This window comes from Embiotoca jacksoni, unplaced genomic scaffold (assembly GCF_022577435.1).
Source record: "Embiotoca jacksoni isolate LCO1_2020_lvr unplaced genomic scaffold, fEmbJac1.0.p SCAF_30, whole genome shotgun sequence".
Taxonomy (NCBI): Eukaryota; Metazoa; Chordata; class Actinopteri; family Embiotocidae; genus Embiotoca; species Embiotoca jacksoni.
The window spans coordinates 3,893,890-3,916,930 of record NW_027185382.1 but is presented as its reverse complement, the minus strand read 5'-3'; the positions used below and the strand labels follow the sequence as shown (position 1 = coordinate 3,916,930).

General features: G+C 43.6%; 1 pseudogene; it reads right to left on the bottom strand.

The window, feature by feature from the left end:
* Positions 1 to 7,585: 7,585 nt before the first annotated feature.
* Positions 7,586 to 22,949, bottom strand: LOC138206921 (DNA-binding protein SATB2-like; annotated as a pseudogene).
* Between the last annotated feature and the right edge of the window lie 92 nt (positions 22,950 to 23,041).

The following is a 23,041-nucleotide window of genomic DNA, read 5'->3' as shown; positions in this document are numbered from 1 at the left end:
GGGTAAAGTCCTCTCCGGAGGGACTGCCAGCAGCATATTGGTTTATAATTAATGAAATTAGGGGCTGCTGTCTGCCGAGGAGGCTTCGGTCCCAGCGTAGGATAGACTGCTGCCTGCCAGGAAGACAGACGACTGGAGAGATCCGAGAGGACAGACAGAAAGAGACGGATAGGAGCTGGATCACTGACAATCTACTCCAAGGCCAGGGCGGTTTCCTGAACTATTCAGGATCTCATCAGTTTGTCCTCTTTCAGAAGTGGGATCTGGTCCAGTGGTGACAGCGGTGCTAGCCTAATGCTAGCCACTTCACTGCTGCAAAGGCCTCCGGAGGGAGAGAGGGAGATCCCCTTAACACACCAGCCAGCTGGCAGCACGTTAGCACTCAACCTCAAATGGATTAGTTAAATCCAAACCCACTGCATTTCTATAACAATCAGGGAGATGCAGACAAACTGTACGCATGCACAGTAGGAAACTTGATAGTGACCCCTCGGCAGCCAGAACGAGGTTGAACACGAGTGTGCAGTTTACATGTGCGGCCCATGTGCAGTCGGCACAATTACAGTTTCGAATTGTTGGGGTGTGGATCTCTGCAGGTATGTTGAAATAATGACCCGTGCAGATGTTCCATCCTCACTGGAAAAAAAACAAAAACAAAACATATTGATGAGAACATTTCATCCCGTCATACTGTATCCCTGAAGAAAGTCTGTAAAACTACAAGTGTTACCTTCAGGTTTTAAAACTAAAGCAGAACAACAAACTACAGTTGTACCAGAAGGAACACAGGAAAGCCCCGTGGACTGCTAGATTCAATTAAAAAGTCATGTTATACAAATGCAGATGCATATTAAATATGTATACTTGGATTAATAATTTGATACTTCTTGGATTAAATATTTAACATCGTTCGGCGCAAATTACATGACAATAATAAAGAACCCTGAGACCAACTGTAAAAAAAAGTGGCAACCTGAACACAGAAGATGTGACACAACTAATACTGATAAAAGGAGAGACTTTTTCACAGCAGATAACCAATAACATTAACGATGGCTTCATCGTATTCAAGTGTCCCAATGGAGGTCCGGGACCTCTTTGTTTGTTCTGCAGGATTAAAAGTGACAGAGATCTGGTCGTGAAACACACAATCAGGTTTTCATCACTTCAGACCACCTTACTTTAACGTGTATTTATCCCCTGGGAGGCTTACCCCGAACCTCAAAACATGTCTTCACCCTAAGATTTAATGATTTATGGTGTTGGGACCCCACAATGTGACCCTGTAAACACATTTATGTCCCTACACTCCTATCCGTGCCCACTAACCTTATTTCAGTCACTTTCAAACTCTCTTCCTCCTCTTAATTCAGTTAGAGCTGCTCAATCCAGCAGCTGCCGTGAAAGCTCTCCTGCTGCGCCCTGATGCAGCCGAAACCTTCAATCCACTTGAAGTGAGACTGCAGCCACATCGTGAGCTGAGCTCGCCTTTACCGTGCTTTTTAGCTCCACAATGTGAAGTTTCCATGAAATCTACTGTGTATTAATCAAAACCAATTAGACGTGACGTGTTGATTAGTGAGCTGTAGGTGTTATTTTGGTACCTGTGGACAGAGCCAGGCTTTGTTTTCAGTCTTTATGCTGAGCTAAGCTAACAAGCTGGGGGAATAAAGAGTATTTTCCAAAATCTTGAGTATATCTGAGTGTTTGAAATCTGAAATCAGGTTTAGTTGCGTGATTTTATTTCCTTTTACTCTCACTTTTTTAATCTGGAGGTTAGATTCCAACCTGTGGAGCTGCTATACTACAATTACTGAAAACTAGAGTCCCGGAGCGAGTATCCGTCACACCGAGGACAGAGACAGAGACAAAGAAACACATACGAGTTCTCTCGACATGCAGAAGATTAAGACTTCCCCTCTTTCCTGCAGTTTAGGTCAGAATGGACTTTCAGGCCTCATGCTGATAGATGCATGCTGCATCTTGTTTGTCTCAAAACTTCTCTGTTATGACATTTGTACTCCATCGCAGTATAAACAGGCAGTGTGGCTGGCTGGCAATGCTGAACCACTAATTGTTGTAATTGTTAGCAGTTGTTTTAGTTGCCTGGTCTGAATACTCTGTGTGGATTTCTGTATATGAACATGCTCAGGACTATTTGTGCATATTTATATAGTTTTATATGTTTCTTTGAACGTGGTATACACCTACACTATGTGTGCGTGCACTCGTGTGTGCGACTTCCTTTCTCTGTTGAACTCCCGGTTAGGATTCAAACACTGATTGGATAAAGGAGAAGTAGAAGGACAGGAAGGACAGGAAGGAAGGAAGGACAGGAAGGAAGGAAGGAAGGAAGGAAGGAAGGGTCACCACCACTAAACAATGGGGGGAATGGAACATTGTTTGTGAGAACATAAAGCTAGAGCTGTAGTTTTTGAGAAATATGCATATTAGCTTTCTTGCTGAGTCAGATGACAGGATACAAGCTGCAAACAGCTCTCAGCCTTCACCAGATAACGGTCACAAAACAGCGTCTCACAGTAAACTTGAGCATAAATCCAAACATACTTTGTTCTGTGTTGTGTGAGGGGAGGCGGGCAACAAAGCGTGCTGAGCTGTGGGCCCGTGGAGGCGCAGTGGAGGAACAGCCGGTGCTAATCCAACCCAACAACGGTTCAGCAGGCTGCAGTGGGAACCAGTGGAGGAAGGAAGGAGCGTGAAATCCCAGACACCTGGTGGCTCTTTCTGCACAAGAGTCTGCAGCTGGTGTCGAGAGCCCGCAGCCACCCGGCCAGCTGTGCTTCCTCCACGGCTCCAGTGGCTCACACTGAGGTCAGACTGATACATGTCTGTCTGCTTAAAGGGTTAAAGGACTCAGCTGTGGTCCAGTCAAGGCATCCTTCTACTTTACATGTCTATATACACGTTGCAGAAAGGATCTCTTCCATGATTATTGATTTTTATGTGTTTGGCGGACTTCAGTCGTAAATCAAGTACTGAAAACTGCTAGTTTGGTAAATTGCTAAATTAACCATTTAGTTTTGCCATTTAGCAAAAAGTAAGTTCAAGGTCATTTCCTCCATATAAAGTAAAGTACTCACCATACAACCTTTACAAAATGAAGGAATCAGTTCATGCATGGTAGATAAATTAGAAAAAGTGTAGTTACATACATTATAAAGAAGTGAATCTGCTCTTACGCAAGATAAATATTTAAAAAGGAAACAGGATAAAAGCAAAAGTAATCTCTTGACAGGAAATTATGTTTCAGTAATTAAAAATCCTTGTGTTGCACTGCTCATCACAGTTATGTAAAGTATAAATAAAGTTACTGTCCGATCATGCTACTCTGAGAATCCTCATGTTCTTGGACATTCACGTTAACAAAGCGTTGTGATATCTGGCGTAATTAAACCGACAGCACTACATGCTGCTGGCTCGCAATTTAGCCAATGTTACTGCAGATCTTTTAAGAAGTCATTTCCAATTTTAGAGTCCTTTAAACTATTCTAGAGGAAAGTAGCTGATTAGTATTGGTTGTTTTTTTTTTGGTTTTGAAAGTCCCCAAAGCTGGAAGAGGTGGATATGGTGTGAAATCCAGGGTGGTGAAGCGAGCTCACTGTGCAATGACACAATTATTTACAAAGCGTGAATTAAGCCACTGCTGCCTTACCTAACTACACGATGACTTAATCGATCATTGCTTTTGCTTTCAGGATGGTGCTGTGGTCAAAGCTCAGGGATGCACTAATGCTGCTGTACGTATTGATCAATAGACTGACCGCAACAAAAGGTTCAGCACTGAGCTGCATCTTTTACTTATTGCTGTTATACCAGAGTACGACAACTACATTATCATTTAGTAAACACAGTTTTGTGTATACTGGGATTAAAGTATATTCTGTCCCTCATCAGAGATCACTATAGAAGCTGAAATGAGGACATGTCCCCCTTCTCTTTTTCTTTTATGTTGTTTTATCTGTCCTGATTCAAACCACATCACACAAGATGATGTGCTGGAAGCAGGCGCGTCACAAAGCCCCTTTACTCAAATTGATATGTACAGAGTGCATATTCACCTTTCTTGTTCCGCACGATGAAACCTAAATGGTTCAATGAGTCACGAGCGGATTCCACATCATTCACTCTTAATAGAAGCAATAGGGGACCTTCCCCTGTGGGACTCCATGTGTTAAAAGATAAAGTACTTGGAACCTCAACTCTGACATATGTGGGTTAAATAGGTAGTAAACCAGCTCCGTGCTGATGTGCACAAACCCATTACTGTCAGCTTCTGAAGATTGCGGCCAACAGTGTCTTTTCGTCATGTCATTCAACATTTACGATATAGTCTCCGCGGCAGATAGAAGTACGATGGATTTGATTTCCAGGGAAACTGCAGATACGATGGATAGCTTCTCTCTGGAAATCGAGCTCAACAAAATGTTGATCAGCTGTAGAGAAACAAATATAGAAAACCACATACATCAATGAGCAACCCAAAAATAGGATCCTCATTCTTAAAGTTGTTCCAAAACAAAATGAGCACTCTAATTTAGCTTTCAACGTATTTGTTGGCAAGTTTTTATTTTTTTGTATTTACAACAAATGTTGCTTTTTACTGAAACGGAACATTAAATTATCAGATTCCAGACTTTTAGAAGTTAAAGCCCTATTAGTCTTAAATTGTTTTTCATTTTCCTCTTGAAGTGATTTGCTTTGAATGTCTGTTTGTGGGCGTAAAAATGTTACTGGCTCAATGTAACGCTATTTAGAGGCGCACATCAAAACCCGCTGGTCCGCCACTAATGCAGCAGAGCTGCCATAATTAAATGTTTGTTTTTGAAGGAGATGTGATGTGGTCGTATTCTGACTCGTTTCATCTTTGGGTGTTTTAGTGGAGTTTTCACCATCTGTGTGTGTGTGTGTGTGTATCGTGAACCAAAAATGTTTAGTTATACCATGTATAGTTGAAGATGATACGTGACACCCTGAACACATCTTAGCATGACACCCTACCAACACATTCAATGACACATTCTCAGGTGGAGTTTTCAATTTTTTTAAGGAGCAGAAACAAAATCTGTTTTGATGACTTTTCTTCTCTTGTTCAAAAACGACATTATCCCCATTCAACTTATCATGGGGTCAAACCAGAAGGTTACCCGCTGTATGCAACGAGGTTTTAGTTTATTTCAAATCTATTGACTTATCTGTACGAGTAAAATGTTTCAGACATGTCAGATTTCTTATTTGTCCTCAAGGATTTTTAAAATGCTTAGCTTTGCCCTTTCTGTTCACACATAACTTTGCCTCATGCCTCACTGTGCTCACTGTGTTTGTTGCACGTATGCAACACACAGAAGTCCACAGAAGTCTCCAAATCATCACACACACACACACACACACACACACACACACACACACACACACACAGAGCCACGTGTTGGCTTCACTGATTACCGTGTGTTGCGGTCAATGGTGTGTGAAATGTGGCCGCTGTGAGTATTAGCCTGTTTATCAGAGTGTGTATTAACATGCTGCAGTGCAGCAGGCTGAGGGGGCACAGTGTGTGTGTGTGTGTGTGTATGTGTGTGTGTGTGTGTGAGCGTGCTAGTAGGGGATCACAGGTGTGTTTGCAAGCTCCACAGAGAGCCTCCTTCCTTCTATAACCCCTACTCCCCCCACCTCGAGCATCCTGGGTAATATCAGCCCACTGAGCACCTGCGTCCCCGTCCCACAGCACTCAGACAGACACACACTCACACACCTCTAATGGCCCCGTATCAGCCTGCCATACGGCTCTAATAGCCAGCTGTGTGAGCAGAAAGCCGGTGGACCGTGCTGACACTCACTGATGCAGTTGTAAAATTAAATGCGAGTTAACTGTGATCTCCAATTAGTTTTCATCGCACTTCAAACCAACAATGAACACAGGAAAAAAATCCATAAAACACACGTACCCAAATTAGATTTGACACTTTAGCTTCAATTTTTGTTAAACTTTTCCACAGATTTTTCCATGACTGAGTTGTCTGCTTCTTACTCTAATGAAACGAGGACTGTGAGAAACAAACAGGTAAATAAAGAGATACGTTATGATTTGGGTTGACTTTTTTTTTACCTTGTTGTCACTCACCCGCTGCATCTTGCTCTCCTTTGCTACCTTCCCTTGTTTGGTTGTCAGACTCGCCCTGATTAGTTTCAGCTGTCCCTTGTGGTCTTCCTCTCCCTCCTGTATTGGTTCTCTTCTTCTCTTTTGTTTTTTTCATGCTAATTACGTTGTGTTCCTGTCAGTTATTCATTGCTTTAGTGTCTTCTCTGGGATTTTGCATTTTTAGTTCTTTTTGGATTCAGCCGCAGCGGATTCACTTTGTTATTGGATTACCAGCTTTTTGTTTGCATGACACCTCCTGCTTCTTCCTCGTTACAATATACAGGTCTTCCTCAAAATCCCCAAAGTGTGTGACAACAGGGCCACTGGGAGAAGTCATTTGTAGTCATTTAGCTGGTCTATAAAACAGCAGACATTTTACACATAAAAATGACCTAATACACACGCCTTCAGTGTACAGATGCTTACCGCAGAGTTGCATCTCAATTCTTTTTCCACAGAACATCACCAAGAGTTCCCTGAAAGCCAAACATGTAACAGCTGAGAGGTTGACAGATGGAGATATGAACAAGAACCTTTCGCACACAGCGTTGGCTCAATTAATTCAAATTGTTATCAGGTGTTCTGGCACATAAAGAAGACGTGAAGCTGCACAGTCAGCAGGACTCATAAATTAATCTGTTTCTAATGATTCCCAGAGCCAATAACTGCACTGATATCTGCACACTTAGCAGCAGATAGGTAGTGTGTAACAGATACGAGTTATAATTTGATTGATTACATATTTATCAAAAACTGGAAACACAGAACTACAATTGATTGTAATACTGTTCTCAAATCCTGAATTTTACACATAGTTAAACAAAACTACGCTATTATGTGCTTCATCAGCTTCATCTTCCTCCTAACAGCAGCTCTGAAGGATCGTCCACTCGTATAGTTTCACTAAACATTTGCTTCTTCCAGCCCAGACAGCGTTTCTTCTTTTGTGTCTGATACTTTATTCCACAGTGATCAGGAGTTTAAATACGTGTTGTAAAGGAGATTTAAAGAGACTCTGTGCCCCCCTCCCATCTAATTGCATTGTACACTTTATATTTTGCCGTTTACAGCCACTGCTGTTACATTCATATGTCTGTGGTTAGGTTGTTAAGGACTGTGCATTTTGCATTTGCATTTGACAGCTGTTCTTTTTATAATGTTTGTGGTTCCAGTCGTGGTATGCGAGAGCTTCGGATCAGCAGTGGAATGACAACTGTTTTGTTGCCAACTTTTGCATGATTTTCCTTTTAAAAATGCAAATTTTTCTATTATCTCGCTCAAAGGTTCCCAAACTTTTCAAATCCTGCACCAAACCAAATATCCCAAGTACCACTTTTCACATAGAGGATTTTGCAACTGTGCACCTGTGCAACTTTTAGAAGTTTTTACGAGGCAAAGAGGGCAAACGTCCCACACAGAGAATACTTTGGAAAACTTTTATCAGATTTTCATGTCCTGCCCACAACAGAAAGAATAAAGATTAAACGGCAAAGTGGAACAAATTAGAAAGTTTGTGCGCTCCATCCAGGAGAGAGATGAAATAAATGCACATGATTTGTTTGTCATTCCCTCTTCCTTTGTGGCACAAATTACACAACACAGTGTTAAGTGACAGTGGTTGCATCCTGGATATAAAGACAGAGTCCCTTTTGCAGGTGGATTGTCATCATTTACATCATAATGTACATATAAAATGTCCTCTAAAAACTGTTTTAAATGTGCATTGTCCTTTTAGTCTCTTTTAGAAATAGTAAAATAAAAGTTCATACTTTAAAAAGTGTTTTACACTGCTCAAACTTTTCTCGTCCTGTTTTTAGTCACATTTACGTAGATATTTGTTGTCATAGCAAAGAAAATAATAATAAAAGTATAATTACAACAATGATACTTAGAATGTCAGTAAATATAAAGCTAATAAATATGAATGGAAGGTCGTGTGGAAATGTTTAGTTGAGTGACAATTTCACATACAGATCAGTCTTTGCAGGGACCTCCTGAAGCATCATGGGAAGAACACCGAGATAACAAATGAAATATTAAAAGAAAAATAACCTGGGCTTCAGCTTGGACAGACGTTCTCGTTTTATTTCCTGCATGTCTGTGATTTTAAAAGGTGAATGTCTCATGAGCTGATGATGTCAGTGCTGTTTATCCTTGGCCCAGAGTATAACGTCATCTCACCTGAACAAGAAGGCAAATGAGTGTTTCCACCTCTGACAAGAAATATCCTTTCTGATTGGCATGGGAGGATTACATGGGGGAGGGGGGGAAACATGCATTTATAATAACTGTAAAAGCACCATTTTTGTCAGAATACTGCATAGCTACAGCAATAAAAAGCTCCCATGTTGCATTATTGCATTTTAAAATGAGGAAAGCACATTTGGACAGCAAATAAGATTTTGCTTCGTGTGTCTTCTAGATTTTGATGGGCGTATCCCACTTCAAAGAAGTAGGTACCCAACTCAAAGAATTGGTGAATTGGTGTCCTGTGGTGATCTAATGCAGTTTGTAATGATTTTGAATCGACCCCAGAACCACAGCAAGGTCAAGAACTGAACAATTTAGTCTGAAACATGATATTTCTACAATTGGTATTGAATATGGTGACAAATACTGTCTTCAGGCAGAATCAAACAAAAACAAATACTGGTTAGATCTGAAGGTAGAGGTGAAACCTTCAGATCTTTTTTCAGTCAAGCCACACATAAATATTTCTCCACAGATGTTCAGATATTAACGAGCTCTGATCATCAGCTCTGGTAAAGGTGATGACGACAATAATGAAAATGTGTGTGTTTATTCACAGGTTGTCTGTGAGTGGTCTTCACAGTTTGTTGGTGTCCTCTGCTGTTATCTCTGTTGCTCTGCAGAGTGAGGGCTGTCCACACTGCTGTATGGGGACAGAGAGGACGTCGCAGGCCCTGAGGCTTTCCCATCATCCCCTTCTTCCTTCTCCACCTCCATTTCCACGTCTCTCTCTTCTCCTCCGTCTCCTCCTTCTGTTCTGAACACCTCCACTGATCCTCTCCCGTCCTCACTGGACTCCTCAGATGCAGAGAGACCCTCCTCCCCTCTGCTCTCCATTGTGCAGACGCCTCCCTCACTGGGACTCAAGCTCTCGCGGTCGTCCTCCCCGGGGACGGACTCTCTGGCCTGGCTGTGGTGCTTCACGTTGTAGCGCTGGTTCTGGAAGAACTTGACGATGGTGTGTTTGGGCAGGTCCAGCTGTGCTGACAGGGTGTGGATGGCCTCCTGGTCGGGGTAGAGTCCAACGTCCCCAATGAAGCTCTGCAGGATTCCCAGGGCCTCCAGGGAAATCCGAGTCCGTGATCGGGCCTTCTTTGTTCCGCCACCTCCGAGGCCGGGGCTCATCCCACGCTGAGGCCCGTTCTCTGAACACTGCAACATGGGCAGGGTGATGGGCTGGGGATCCTCATGAATCGGGGATGGAGATGTCAGAGGTGGTAGCGGCTGTCTGTGGAGGGTCTGTTCAGAAAATAAAACATTTATATAATTTTAGCATTTTATAAAAGCGTGTAAAAGTTCATTCAAGACCTGGAAGGAGATAAAAAAAACAAAAAACAAGCTCAACTACCTTTAACACAAATCTCAGGGTCTTTGCTGGTGTGTGTCTGAGGTTACCCCCCCCCCAAGTGCAAACACTGGTTTACACGAGCCAGATTCCAGACAGTTCAACTGAGCCACCTCCATTCAAAGCTGAAAGATCTGCTCATAAGTGGACCTTAACTTGTCATCAAAGAACATGTACTACAAGCGGAAGTGTGATTGACCGGCTTCCATCAGCCGCCGACATGCACGCTAAACTCCCAAATTCATCACACAAACAACCGCACGACTTGAGCTTATTAACAGGGTGGGGTGGCCTGCACACCCAAACACAGGAATCCAACACCATAAATCTGTGGTCCATCAAAATTAAAGGACCTAAATAAAGATAATGGCAATTCCTTTTTCTCTGCTTCAATAATTACAGGCTATGTTCTGAATAATATTGAGGTTAGGGCCAGACTGGAGAGCATTTTGGTTTTGGGGAGAGGGTGGGATGGAGGAGTGTTTAGCAGGAAATGTGTGGGCTGGTCATTTACCACTTCTATTTTCAATGACTTATGGGACACAAACATGACAAAGAGGAGGGCTGCTGAGAGCAGCAGGTGGTGGGATCAGACAGACGGAGAGAGACGGAGGAAACTTTTCTGCACTCACATGCTGCTTTTTCCATTTTCTCACTCGTAAAAACACTTTGATTTGTGTCTTTTGTGTGCAGATGGCTGCACTGTGGTTCAGAGTGGTTGTGTTTTAAAAAAAATGAATCCATTCTTTACCGCTGTAGTGAACCACAAAACAAACGAGTACCCCTGGCTACCGGCTGCGTGTTTGTTACCGGCTGCGTGTTTGTTACCGGCTGCGTGTTTGTTACCTGCTGGTCCGGGATGTGCAGGACGGTGTGGAGCCGTTCACTGTGCTGCTGCCTCGACTCTTCTTCGTAGATCTGGTCCCGCTCGGCCTGAGGTAACGACAGGAACCTTCTGATGGTGCACAGGTTCTCCCACAGCGTGCGGTTCTCCGGGCTCGGGCTCTCCTTCCACCTCAGCAGCTCACACAGCCAGCCCTGGAGTACGCACGGACGAAGACAGTTTATTACCCGAGTTCCAGCATCTACATCCTACTGAAATCAATAAATTACATGTAGGAGGAAGTAAAGCACGCTAATTCACTCGCTTCTTTCATTTCATTAGTTTGCAACAGTTTTGGCCACCAGTGTTACAGCATGGTAGCATAGATGATGATACAGCTTTGGTATAGACTTGTAAATGTATGTGAGCACGGCATTATAGAGGTACATACTGTTAGCTATAGAAACAGGAAGGTTTAATAGTTTCCTTAAAGAGAAAAGAGTTTAAGATGAAACTCGTTTCATGATTTAAGGCTTCATTTTATTACATTTCTGATGAGGACTTCTGAGCAAATGATTAAAAACATCAGGAAATATAGTGTACTATGTCTTGTACTCTAATTTTTAAAACAAACCCACAATTTATTGATATGTTATCTTTGAGCACAACACAGTGAAAGTTATTCCCTGAGAGGTGAAAGAAAAAACAAGAAAAATGGGAGAAGAGCAGTGAGTGTCTGCGAGTGTGTGTCTGTGTGAAGATTGCATTATCTCTGCTAGGCTGACCTGGGATCTGCAACCAGCTGTTGTTTATACACAGCCTTCAGCCTGGAAATTAATGGTAATAATGTGATCATCCCTCCGTCTACTTGTCTGTCTTCTCTGTCCTCATCCTTTTTCCTTTATTATGTCAGACTTTTCTCTCCGTGTCTCTCTCACGTTCCTCTCTGACTCTGTCTGGAAACAGTTTCAACATCTTCTGACTTCTTTATACAGACTCAATGCAACCGACTAACTTTAAAACCGTCTCGCCCTCTCTCCGTGTCCCCCTCGCTCTCCCTTTGATCTCGCCCTCGATCACCCGCATTGTTTATCGTAGGATGGAGCCACGATGGCATGCCGCAGCGGGTAATCAGATACCCAACACGCCACACACACACACACACACACACACACACACACAGTCACACAGTCACACACACACAGTCACACACTTCCCCGCTACTCAGCTCCTTCAAACATTATCGACTCAGCTAAAAAAATAGTGTAAGTGTGTACAACGATTGTTTAGCATTGGGTTAATGTGTCATTCAAAAAGTCGTTTTGAGTTATTTCACTGATAACCCAAATGAGTTATCAGTTCTGAATTTTTGTGCTCATGTTAAAACATTTGTATATCAAACATGCATCTAAATACAAGTTCAGGCTTGAGTGTTGTTTTGCAGCTCGGTGGACGTCTAGGCAACAGTATCAACAGAGCTGTGAGGACAGTTCGGGACTGACCTGACTCTTGTTGGCAGCCACCTTAGCGAACAGAGCCTGGGAGACCTTCGCCCTCTTCATCTCCTGCTGGATCTCCTCATACATCCCCGACGTGATGTTCACCAGCGAGTCGAGCTTCAGCTGCAGCTCAGGACCAGACATGCTGCATTTTGTCTGCACAAAGCGAGACGCACAAGTAGATCGCAATGAGGCTTTCTAGGTTTCCATAAAGGTCTGTGCAGTCTGTGAATGTGTGTGTACCTGTGTGTGTACCTGTGTGTGTACCTGCATGTGCACCCCTGTGTGTCTGTGTGTGTTGGAGCTGGAGCTGGAGATGTGGTTGGTGGAGTGGTTGTGGTTGGTACTGGTGCTCCTCTCTCTCTCCTCCTGGTAGATGCGGTCTCGCTCGCCCTCTGGCAGATTGAGGAAGTTTTGCATGGCCTTCAGGTTGACCAGCAGCGACTGAGAGGCCGAGCGAGGGTCCTCCTCCTTACGAAGGATCTCTGACAGCAGACCCTGCAGGACGCACGGGCATAAAGTTACTTATCGAGACATTCATCTTATCTAATAGTCTCTAGATGTCCATTATGAGTCAGTTCACCTGCGTGCGGTTAAAAGCCACTCGGGCAAACACGGCCTGGGAAACGCTGGCCCTCTTCAGTTCGTTCCTGACTTGTTGGTAGATGTCGGGGGACACGTCGACCCCTGAGCAGCTGAGGCCGGGCTCCGTCGCGGCCCCGGGGACCTTACAGGTCCGTGAGATGGGGGGATGGTTGAGGAACTGCTGGTTGACTCCCTGCGGGTGCTGATGGGCGAGTAGGCGGTTGACGGCCAGCTGCTGGTTGATGAGGTGGGCCATGGCGAGCTGCTGGCGTACGAGCTGAGGGGAGAGCTGGGGAGACAGGAGTCCGCCGTGGCCCAGGAGGGGCGGAGCCTGTGGACGCAGTGGAGGACTGGGGTGGCTCTGGCCGACAGAGTGAGGCAGACCGTGAGGCTGGGCGGGAGCCTCCCCGAGGCCACTCTTGATGGGAAGAGCTCCAGGGCCGCCCAGGGTGCCCAGATGCGTCGGAGAGGGTAAGAGGGAGGGAGGGCGATGGGTGATGATGCTGAGGTCCAAATCCCTCTCCACTGTCACACACAGGTTTGGGTCAATATATTTAGAAGCATCTTTCATTAATTACAATCAAACTTCCTTAAACTGCCGGTGTTGAGTTGAACGTACAGTCATTACAAGTTGATTTGCTTAAAAATTACACCATATAAACACAATTTAAGTGACATTTTGAACATTCAACAGCTACAAGCCACCGCTCAGAGTCTTGTGAGATTTTTTTGCAGACGTCATACTTGTAGTGGAAAAATGAGCAGTTTCCTGTCAGCAACACCCAAATTGCCAATTTATTTTCCATCCATTTGGTCACTGAAACCCAAATTCTCCAACATGTTCACCACAAGGTACATCATCGTACTGACAAACATACCTTTTATATCCGATTTCTCCTGAGATGTCCACATCTTGTCAATGTATTCACCTGAAAGGAAAACAACAGTAAGTCTGTCAGTTAAATACCCGTCTGCTTTGTGCATACATATTCTTTCAACAGTATTATATCTCGTCCATTAATCCTTAATTTAAATCAGGTATTATTTCACTTTCCAAATCTCACAGCATCCGACGTGAGTAAAAATCGAATTGCTCGAATAATATTGAAGCTTCTACAGTAATTAAAATGTACCCTAAAAATCCCAGACGGTCTTCAGAGGAGCTTCAGAGTGGAGCTCCAGGCGACCTTTTCATGGAGGACTCTTCACCGTGTTGTGATCTTTTAGGAGAAGGAAACCACAGCTCTCTTTGCACGGGACCGAAGTCACATTTTCACTTCATGTCTCCGCATTCCCCAGATAAGATTTTTAAAGAAGTGAGGAATGTTTCCTCTTTATCGCGGCACCGAAACGCCGTCTTTTCTGCTCTCCTAGATTTTAACGGCCTCTCCGCTCGTCTCCGCAGAAATCTGCTTCTTGTTATGCTTCTACTGGGTTTGGTTGGGAGTCACATTTTCGGTTATTAGGGGATACAAGTTGGAGTGAGGTTTGGCAGGGCATCAGATTTTTACCTTCCCAGTGTGTGTGTGTGTGTGTGTGTGTGTGTGATTGTGTGTGTGTGTGTGTGTGTGTGATTGTGTGTGTGTGTGTGGAGTAAATGTAAGAAGAGCTCTTATTCCCGGGTTTTGCTGCTGTGTGTGTGTTTGTGTGTGTGTGTTGGGGGGGTGACTGCTGTTTTCCATTAGGAGTTAAGAGCATTTAGTTTTGTCATGTGTATTAAGGGTGACATTAATGTGAACCATGTGTGACAGTTCCTTCCTACCGAGCGCTGTCAGTGACAGACGTCTCATGCAGCAGATTAGACACATGAAGGCTGACACACGTGCTCACACTCAGACAGGGGGTGGACAGAAGAATGGAAAGGCGTCATTAAAAAGCGCCGCGGTGGAGGCAGGTGAGTCGTATTAGCCGGAGGTGAGTGTCAGTCTGACAGTCTTCACCTTTATGAGTTTTCACAGCAACATAAGGCAAATAAAGTATAAACAGCTGAGCGGTTGGTGGGTGAGGTGCAGCCGAGTCGGTCGCAGCAACTGTAAAAGTTTTTAACAAGGCAGGAGAGGGACACTTAACTGGGGGGTGACTGAGCACCACAGGCTGAAAAAAAACCCACACAAGATGCTCACAGATTACTGTGGAAAATAATGCATTTGTGAATAATGACTTTTCAGCCACTGTTTTCTCTTCTGATTTGCTCATGTGAATCTTGAGCATTAGAGGAGTCCTTTATATTCTTGATGTTTTCCGCAGACTTTTTCGCTGTCCTTGTAAGAAATACGTACGTGGAACTGACAGCATCAACAACATGTCTGTTCCAACAATTAACAACAGTCTGTCAGTAAAGTCATTTAAGGTCTGTTTATCCCGTCAGCTTCACATCCTCAGTTTGATTTGGTAAGAAAAGCAGAGAATCTAACAGCTAACGCTTCTCTAAACTCTCTCAAATCCGTCTTTGATGGACTTAATAAAGTAAATAAGACTCACCTGTGATTTGATAGTTTAATATTTATTATTACAAATACTTTTGTAACGAATATTGAAACCATGGCTCCAACTAAACACAATGTTAGGGGATTTATTAGAATTTACGACAGCAATACCAATATTTGCTGTCTTTAATAAGAGATAATTGGTGACAAATTTTCTTCCTGCTTTAACCAAAAATGATTAAAGCTCATTTAGCTCGAAAATTATCGGCATTATCTCATGAATCAGATTAAAGTGAGAGCTGCTTCTCACTGTCACTCAAGCAGGACTTTCAACGTCATAATTTGTGTAAGAGCTCAGCCTGCAGCCAATTACCAACACGGTGGTCTGATTAAAGGTTGCCTGCTGCTGTCTCCAACAGCCAGCAAATATCTGCAACTCTGTCTCATAATCAGAAAAATACTGACTTGTTTCTCACTGAGCAGCTTCACTTTAATGCTTTATGGTGTCAGTGCCATCCTCAACGGAAAGTTCTGGACACCAAACTGATTTAATTAGTGAAATACACCCGACATCTGGTTCTGAGAATATAACTGAGCTGAACTGTGCTGCTCGATAATGTGAGTGGAGGGTTCGGGAGTTACCTTTGATGCGTTTGTACCTCTTGTACCAGCGTCCAAACTCCTGGCACTTAGAGGTGGAGACGTTGGCGTAGTAGGAACTGTTCACGATCGCTGAGATCATACTCTAATCAAACAGAGAGACAGTTTGACATATTAAAAAAAGCAAAGACCAACACTAATACATATTACATCATTCATATTGATATTCTTTGGAGGACGATTAGGACCACATGACCAAAAATTGAGTAAAAAATTAGCTGAAACTTGAAACCTGTCTTTCAAACAATCTGACCAGAAGTCTTTGTCCTGGGAGTGGCAGCGTCTTGAGACCGAGTGATGAGTTTCTGTTACAGAAACGAAGAAATCTCAACAGCCGACTAAATCACCGCTGATTTATTAAAGCTCATCACGCTCCCACCCTTTCCTAATATGCACTGTGGCTCCTTGTGTGGAGCAGGAGATGCACAGACTCCAGTGAAAGCTCTGCATGGGAAACGCTGGGGATTAAAACTCACATGAGTCAGGCTGCAAATGCACACCACCTACACACTTCCCCTAATCACTAATTACATCATGACTAAGTCGTGTGTATAAATCACAAGTCAAAATGACACACTCTCGAGTCTAATGACTGCAGGGTGTGTGTGAGCAGGATAATTGAGGTGTGCGTGTTTGCATCCTTTCCCATGGGATGGTATCAATATTTGTCTCTGTGTGTGTGTGTGTGTGTGTGTGTGTGTGTGTGTGTGTGTGTGTGTGTGTGAGAGCGAGTCAGATTACACACTGCGCTAAGTGTGTGGTGAGCTGATGATGAAACCATGTGTTTAGAGAAAATACTTAGCAGCATCTCGGCTATCTGTGAGTTTGTATGAGTGTGTGTGACAGAAACAGAATCAAACCGAGAAAAACATTTCAAATCACTTTCTTTTAAAATGCACAAATAAAAATCAGATTCAGTTCATCAGGAGACTTTATCTGAAAAAATGATTTTGATGAGTGATTTTTTTTGACACGTGGAGGAAAAATGTGCTGATTATGTCTTAAAAAAGCTCATGTGGCGCTTTGGGGTTTTGTAAAGACTAAAAGAAACATCAAATAAAAGGAATATCTAATTAGCATTTTTCATATCCCTTGGCATTTAATTCCCCCAAAACAATCAGCAGATACTTCAGAGTTGCAGCAAGAGGTGCACTCTCAGTGAGGCAGCTTCATCATCCTCTTCCTCAAGTGGAAACGTGTAGGCACATGACCTCTGATGAACCTGCTCTCTTCATGGACAAGATCTCTCAATGATTTTACGTTTTTAGCAGGTACCTGGGAGAGCGGACACTCCTTGGCCAGAGCGCTCTGGTTGGTCTCTCTGAGCAGCTCTTTGAGGGCGTTTCTCACGGTGGCGTGGGTCCACTGCTCCGACGGCAGCTCCTCCAGTCGGGCAAAGCTACAAGGAAACGACACCAATTTTCACTGTCATACTCCTCCACAAGTACAGCTGACAGCAAAAATCTCAACCGACTAAGAATCTGCTTTAATAATTCAGACACACTTTTAATTAAAAGGAGCACCGAGTCACCATCAAACAAAGCTATGAAATGATCTTCAGTTAGTTTATTGAAGGCTTCTAACTGAACAGCTCAAGTCATTTCTAACAGACACGCAGCTGACCTGTGCAGCAGGATGCGCAGCGTGACCATGTGGTAAACATCCAGCAGCATGTCGGCCACCGTTGCCTCGGGAGCATCTGTTAGGTAATGGATGGGCATCGGCTTCCACCGGCCCACTTTAATGATGCCTGGAAAAAACACACACACACACACACACACACACACACACACACACACACACACACACACACACACACACACACACACACACACACACACACAAGTAAAGGTTACTTTTGTACTGTTCTCATGTTCCTATATTTTCTAATCAATATAAACCTGTATGTGCTTTTTGACCTGTTAAACTCTGCCCATCACCCTGGGCTGAACATTCCCCAGGCCTTCGTACGACCGTGACTGGAAGTGCAAATCTAAACAGGCCTAATCACATTAGGATCTTCTAAATCAAACACAGACCCCATCCAGCCTTGGCCTGCCAGCCTCAGTTGTGTGTGTGCGTCTTGGTTGCATGAGGCTGGTGGTGATAGGGGCAAAAGAACAAAGGCGGTTCTCTTTGGACTCCGCAGTTGATTAACCAGAGGAGAAATGTAAAATCAGCTTTAAAGACTGAAGCAGGCCGCGAATGCGAGCCGTGTTTTGATGTTGATGTACTGAATAAACACGGTGAGGTCATCATTCTTCTGTCTGACAGCAGAATACTTCTTCTGCCTCCTGCAACTAAGTGGTTTAGAAATTAATGTTAATACTTTTACATGTCATCAGCTGGTTACTGGTATAATTTTTTGAATAAGGTAAATTAAATGAATTATTTTAGGCTTTTGTTTGAGCTCATTTGACCAACAAACCTTCAGCCAAGAGCCAAAATAATCTATTAGCATCTGTCGACATGTCGGCCACTAAATAGGATTTTTGCAGCATAAAAATGCCAAATAATTGTTTGAGGTACTCGCTCACAGTTGCACGTCACTCTCATTGTGCTCCCTCATCACAGCTTCCCAAACATGCAAACCAATCAGAGCTTTGTGGGAGGGATCAGACTCTGACATTATTGCCACGCCAGCAAAAGAAGGGCAGCAACGAAAATGACAACAAACATGGATGAAACAGAAATCAGCAAACATAAACAAGATGTCAGACTGAATAATGAGGTGAAACAAAAAGGAAATTCAGTCTCATTATGAAGCTACTCACCACAGAAACATGGCAGAAATGTATTAAGACAAAGTTTTTCTCCGAGATCAGCTAACAAACTTTTCCCTCTGTCTCCTACCGTGCTTTGGAAGAACCTGCCCGTCAGAGTTACAGGAAGCTAAAGCATGCAACTACTGATGGGACCTCAGTTGCGAAGTTTTTTCAACAGTTGTGAGGGATTTGAAGGTGCTGTAAAAACTCATGAAGTATATTTAAAAAATGTTGGTTTCAATATAATTCCTCTTAATTGTTCTTAAAACTATTAAAGGTTTGCGAGCCTTACAAAACAGTAAATGCTTATTTTGAAGACAGTAATATCAGTGAATGCTTCCAAAACCTTAAGTGGCATAAAAATACATTTAGTTTGATTATTTTGCTCAGCAGTTCACCTAAGCCCATGTTAAAACCAAACAAGTAACCAGACAGTAAAAATAAGAAATAGCCGCTTTTTAATTAGCCATAATGTGCAAGTTAAAGAAAAATCTCTGTGCCACTCAGTCAAGAGTTTAAAAATACTTATCCACTCAAAGTTATGCAAGACGCAATTCCATCGCAGAAGAAAATAGAAGAGACTCTGTGTAATTTTGGTTGTGACCACACTGAGGGGAAAAAAATGCATGACTCCAGCCAAAAATTATTTATTTGAAAAGAAAAGGCTATTTTCCCAGAACAAAACCTAGCTATTTGGGAGAGGCGAGGGGGGTCGCAGGGCGTCGGCCACTTGGTTAGAGTGCCCTGTGTTTACGGGACACACCAGGAATGTCAAACTGCCCGACTCGGTGTGTGTGTGTGTGTGTGTGTGTGTGTGTGTGTGTGTGTGTGTGTGTGTGTGTGTGTGTGTAGGCTGTTGTTTCACGGTTGACTGGATGTTATATGCCCTCCTGTTTTGATCTCACAGTGATGAGAAGAAAAGCTTGAGTGCAGGTCTAAGATGTTCAGATATGAACTTATTGTTCGGTTTAACCTTCATGCTGCCAACTCGGGAGGACTGAATCATACGAGGAGATATGAGTCAGCGAAAACACGGATTTATCTTTAAAAATACCTTCTTGGTAAATACTTTTTCTGAGATTGCCTAAAGTTTTGAGCACTCATCGTGTGGCAGACCACACCCATCTGGAAACCAGTGATACTCTATTGAGCTGCTGCTGGAAATCATTAATTACTCATCAATTACTAAACAAAGTGGTAAGAGAGACTGAATCAAGAGATGTTTTCCATTAGCGTGTAAGAATGGAAAAGTTTAGATAACTGCTTGTTTCAGATGAGATTTGAAGAGGCGAAGAGGCTGAGAAAATTCTCGTCAACAAATGTTTCATATGACCTTTAGAAAAGCAAGTGACATCACAGAGGCTTGGACTTCCTGCTCCCATTTGGTGCCAAAAAAACACAAGTTTTGTAAAAGTGGAGGAAACCCGGGTGGAGTAAGGGAGGAAGTTGAAACCACCCCAAGTAAACGTGCCTCAAAACACATCTTATAGGAGCAATGATTCTCAAGGTCGCGACGAAGCTGTATTAAAAGTTGTGTATCCAGATGACCAAAGGACTGCAGTTTGATCACATGCTTCTGTGGGATTTCTCATATATGTTCGTACTAAAGACGCTCGCATTGAATTGACACAACAAATGTTTACCTTCACAGTCCCATCCACTCACTACTTACCACGCGCCTGTACAGCTGAGCTGTGGGAGTATCCGAGAGCAGCCAGCGCCGTCTCTACCAGCTGTGTGAAGAGGACGTCCTTCCGAACCAACACGAACTCGGCGTGGCGGTTGCCGCGGCCCTCGAAGTCGCCGGCCCTCCCCACGTCTGCGTGCTCCACCACACAGTACACCGGGATCATCAGCCCTGGCAGGACCAGACAGAGAGGGAGACAGTTTCAGCCTCTCGCGTACACGTTCAGATCATGTAGCTCTGATCATACCAGAGTCAGCAGCACCTGGAAGCTGCTTATTGTTCTCTCATGTCCACGTTGTCCAGTTTTTCCCGCTCCTTTTCTGAAGGTTTTGAATATCCAGATCTCATAAGTGACCCCCGATCTGGGGGTGAAATAATACGTGTGGGATTCCTGTTTACTATTTTAGCAACTGTTAAGGTGCCTGGTCTTTTTTTTTTTTTTTTTGGCAATGAGGAGATCCATAATGTGCACAAATCTGGCAGAGAAGAACTCTTTTAGAGGATTTCTGAGCTTCTTTTTTGTCAGCCATGTTTCGGTGCTGTAAACAGAACAAAAGTGAAAGGACTTCCTCCTGAAACGAAGTCTGACAGCAACATGTTTCAGCACATTTCTGTGTGCTCAGGACGTCGTGCGTCAGCGTTGCAGCAGCAAAGCTGCTTGGTGGTCTCATAGTATGACTCTGGTTAAACTGGCCAGCTGCCAGTGTGCATGTAAGTCAGTGTAAGATTGAACAACTGTATTTGTGTTTGAACCACATATTAAAAGCCACAAGGGATAAGACTTGTTTCCAGAACCGCCATTAAAGTGCTGCATCTCGCACTCACGAGCGGTGCCACGACTCCAGCGGTGAAGCTGGTTCCTACATTGGTCTGGAGTGTTAGTGTTATTGGGCGAGTGCTGGGAGCTCCTCGGAGCCTGGAACTATTCACACCCATCCAGTCCACTGCTCGGTCCCACAGGACCTGCTAATTAACGAGCTATCAATCCTGCTCCTGACGAGTCAGTGACGGATCAGCCGGAGCCAAACCGCAGCAGCATCAGGCACGCTATCGGCCAATAACCCAACCACCCAGTGGAAGGGCGGAGGGAGGCGGCGCAGCAGAATGTCTGGGTGTGTGTGTGTGTGTGTGTGTGTGTGTGTGTGTGTACTGTTACAATGTTTGTGTGATGATGCATGATGATGTTTTCAACTGCATGAGAGAATAATGGGCATCTGTGCGTGAGTGTTTGCTGTGTATTTTTGAGTGTGCATGCTGCTTTGTAATATTAACTGTTGTGAGTGTGTGTGTGTGTGTGTGTGTGTGTGTGTGTGTGTGTGTGTGGCGACCTCACCCAGAGACGGCAGGCACCATTGTCATCCACATGTCCCTGGCAGACTGTAAGATGGTGCCCTGCGCTAACGCTTTAGTATCTATCACGGGTCTTTATGCTACTAAAAGCTGCCATTAGAGCCCATTTTGTGGCAACAGAGCGCTCTGTAAAGTCTTTACTGCACAGAAGGAGATCATTGGCTCCTAAAATAGTCCGTACAGAGTATCATCTGACCACAAAGGAAGGGAAAAGTGTTAATAAGTGTTGAGAACGGCCACACACGGAGGTGAGGGGAAAAGGCAATGCACGCCTCATTGAGGCAGTAGCTGCATGACGCAGGTGTGAAGGTCACATCCTTTCAGGAAGTTATACTAAACTTGGAGTGCAAGAGATATCAGAGCTGCAGCTGAAGTTCATTATCAATGAATCTGCCTTGTTTCTGGGTAGTTATTCGTTTGGACTGTAAAGTTTTACATCAGTTTCCCTGAGTTCAAGGTGAACTCCCTCAATTTGCTGAGTGTCAGTCTAAAAGCCAAAAGGTTTAAATGATCTAATACAGATCAAATCATTATAATTCAAACTGAAATTACAGCTGGAAAATTGTTAAAAAGAAAATGAATGACTTGATCAAACAAAAAGGCCAGATTCTTTGATTCTGGGTTCTTAAAATTAAGGGTTATCTCACTGTAAATTGATTTTCTGTCAGTTAAATAAGACATTTGTAAACTCACCTCAGACTCTAGGGTATAAAAACAATTGTTATATTTTCCAACATGACAGAAATAAATGAATAATATTGAACTTGCATGCATAAAACTAGATTTTGGGCATTTGTGAGTTTGAGTATGTCATGTTTAACAAAATGTGATATTTTTATACATGTCAGAGTTTTTTTTTATTAAACTTCATGGACTGCCGTGTAGCTTGCAGAGCTCAGTGATTGTTCAGACCATGTAACATGTAATATGACCCTGCTTATGTGGAGCTTTGTTCATCGTGTCAGAGGCACTGAGAGAATTCAGGGAGGACCAATAAATACTGTGTTTTTCTCAGTAAATTTAAAGGTAAAAACAGTCAACAACACAATGCAGAGTTGGAGCCACTAAAATTACAGATCAAACATAGTAATTATAACTATTAAAGACTTGCTGTCTCTGGCTGTCTGCAGCTTCAGTTTTACCACTATAAATAGCTTTGATATTAAAGTTAACATGTGTCTCTCATTCAAATCAACCCACCTCCTAGTGGTCTCAGCGGTGTGCCGTTTTGTCGGGTTCGTGGGTTTGCCGGGCTGCCGTTGACCTCCATGCGGCTCAGCTTGCACTGTGGGGGGCCGGCGGCGGCCGGGCTTTCCCCTTTCTCAGCTCTCTCCTCTGGGCTGGCACTTTCCCGGAGACTGGGGCTCTCCGTCCCTCCTCCTGCCCCTCCACGCTGCTCCATCCCCCCACACAGTCCGGGAGGAGTACCCAGCAGGGTATGTGAAGCTGGTAGAAACACAAGAACTTGTTTTAGTGACATCAGGACAGCAAAGT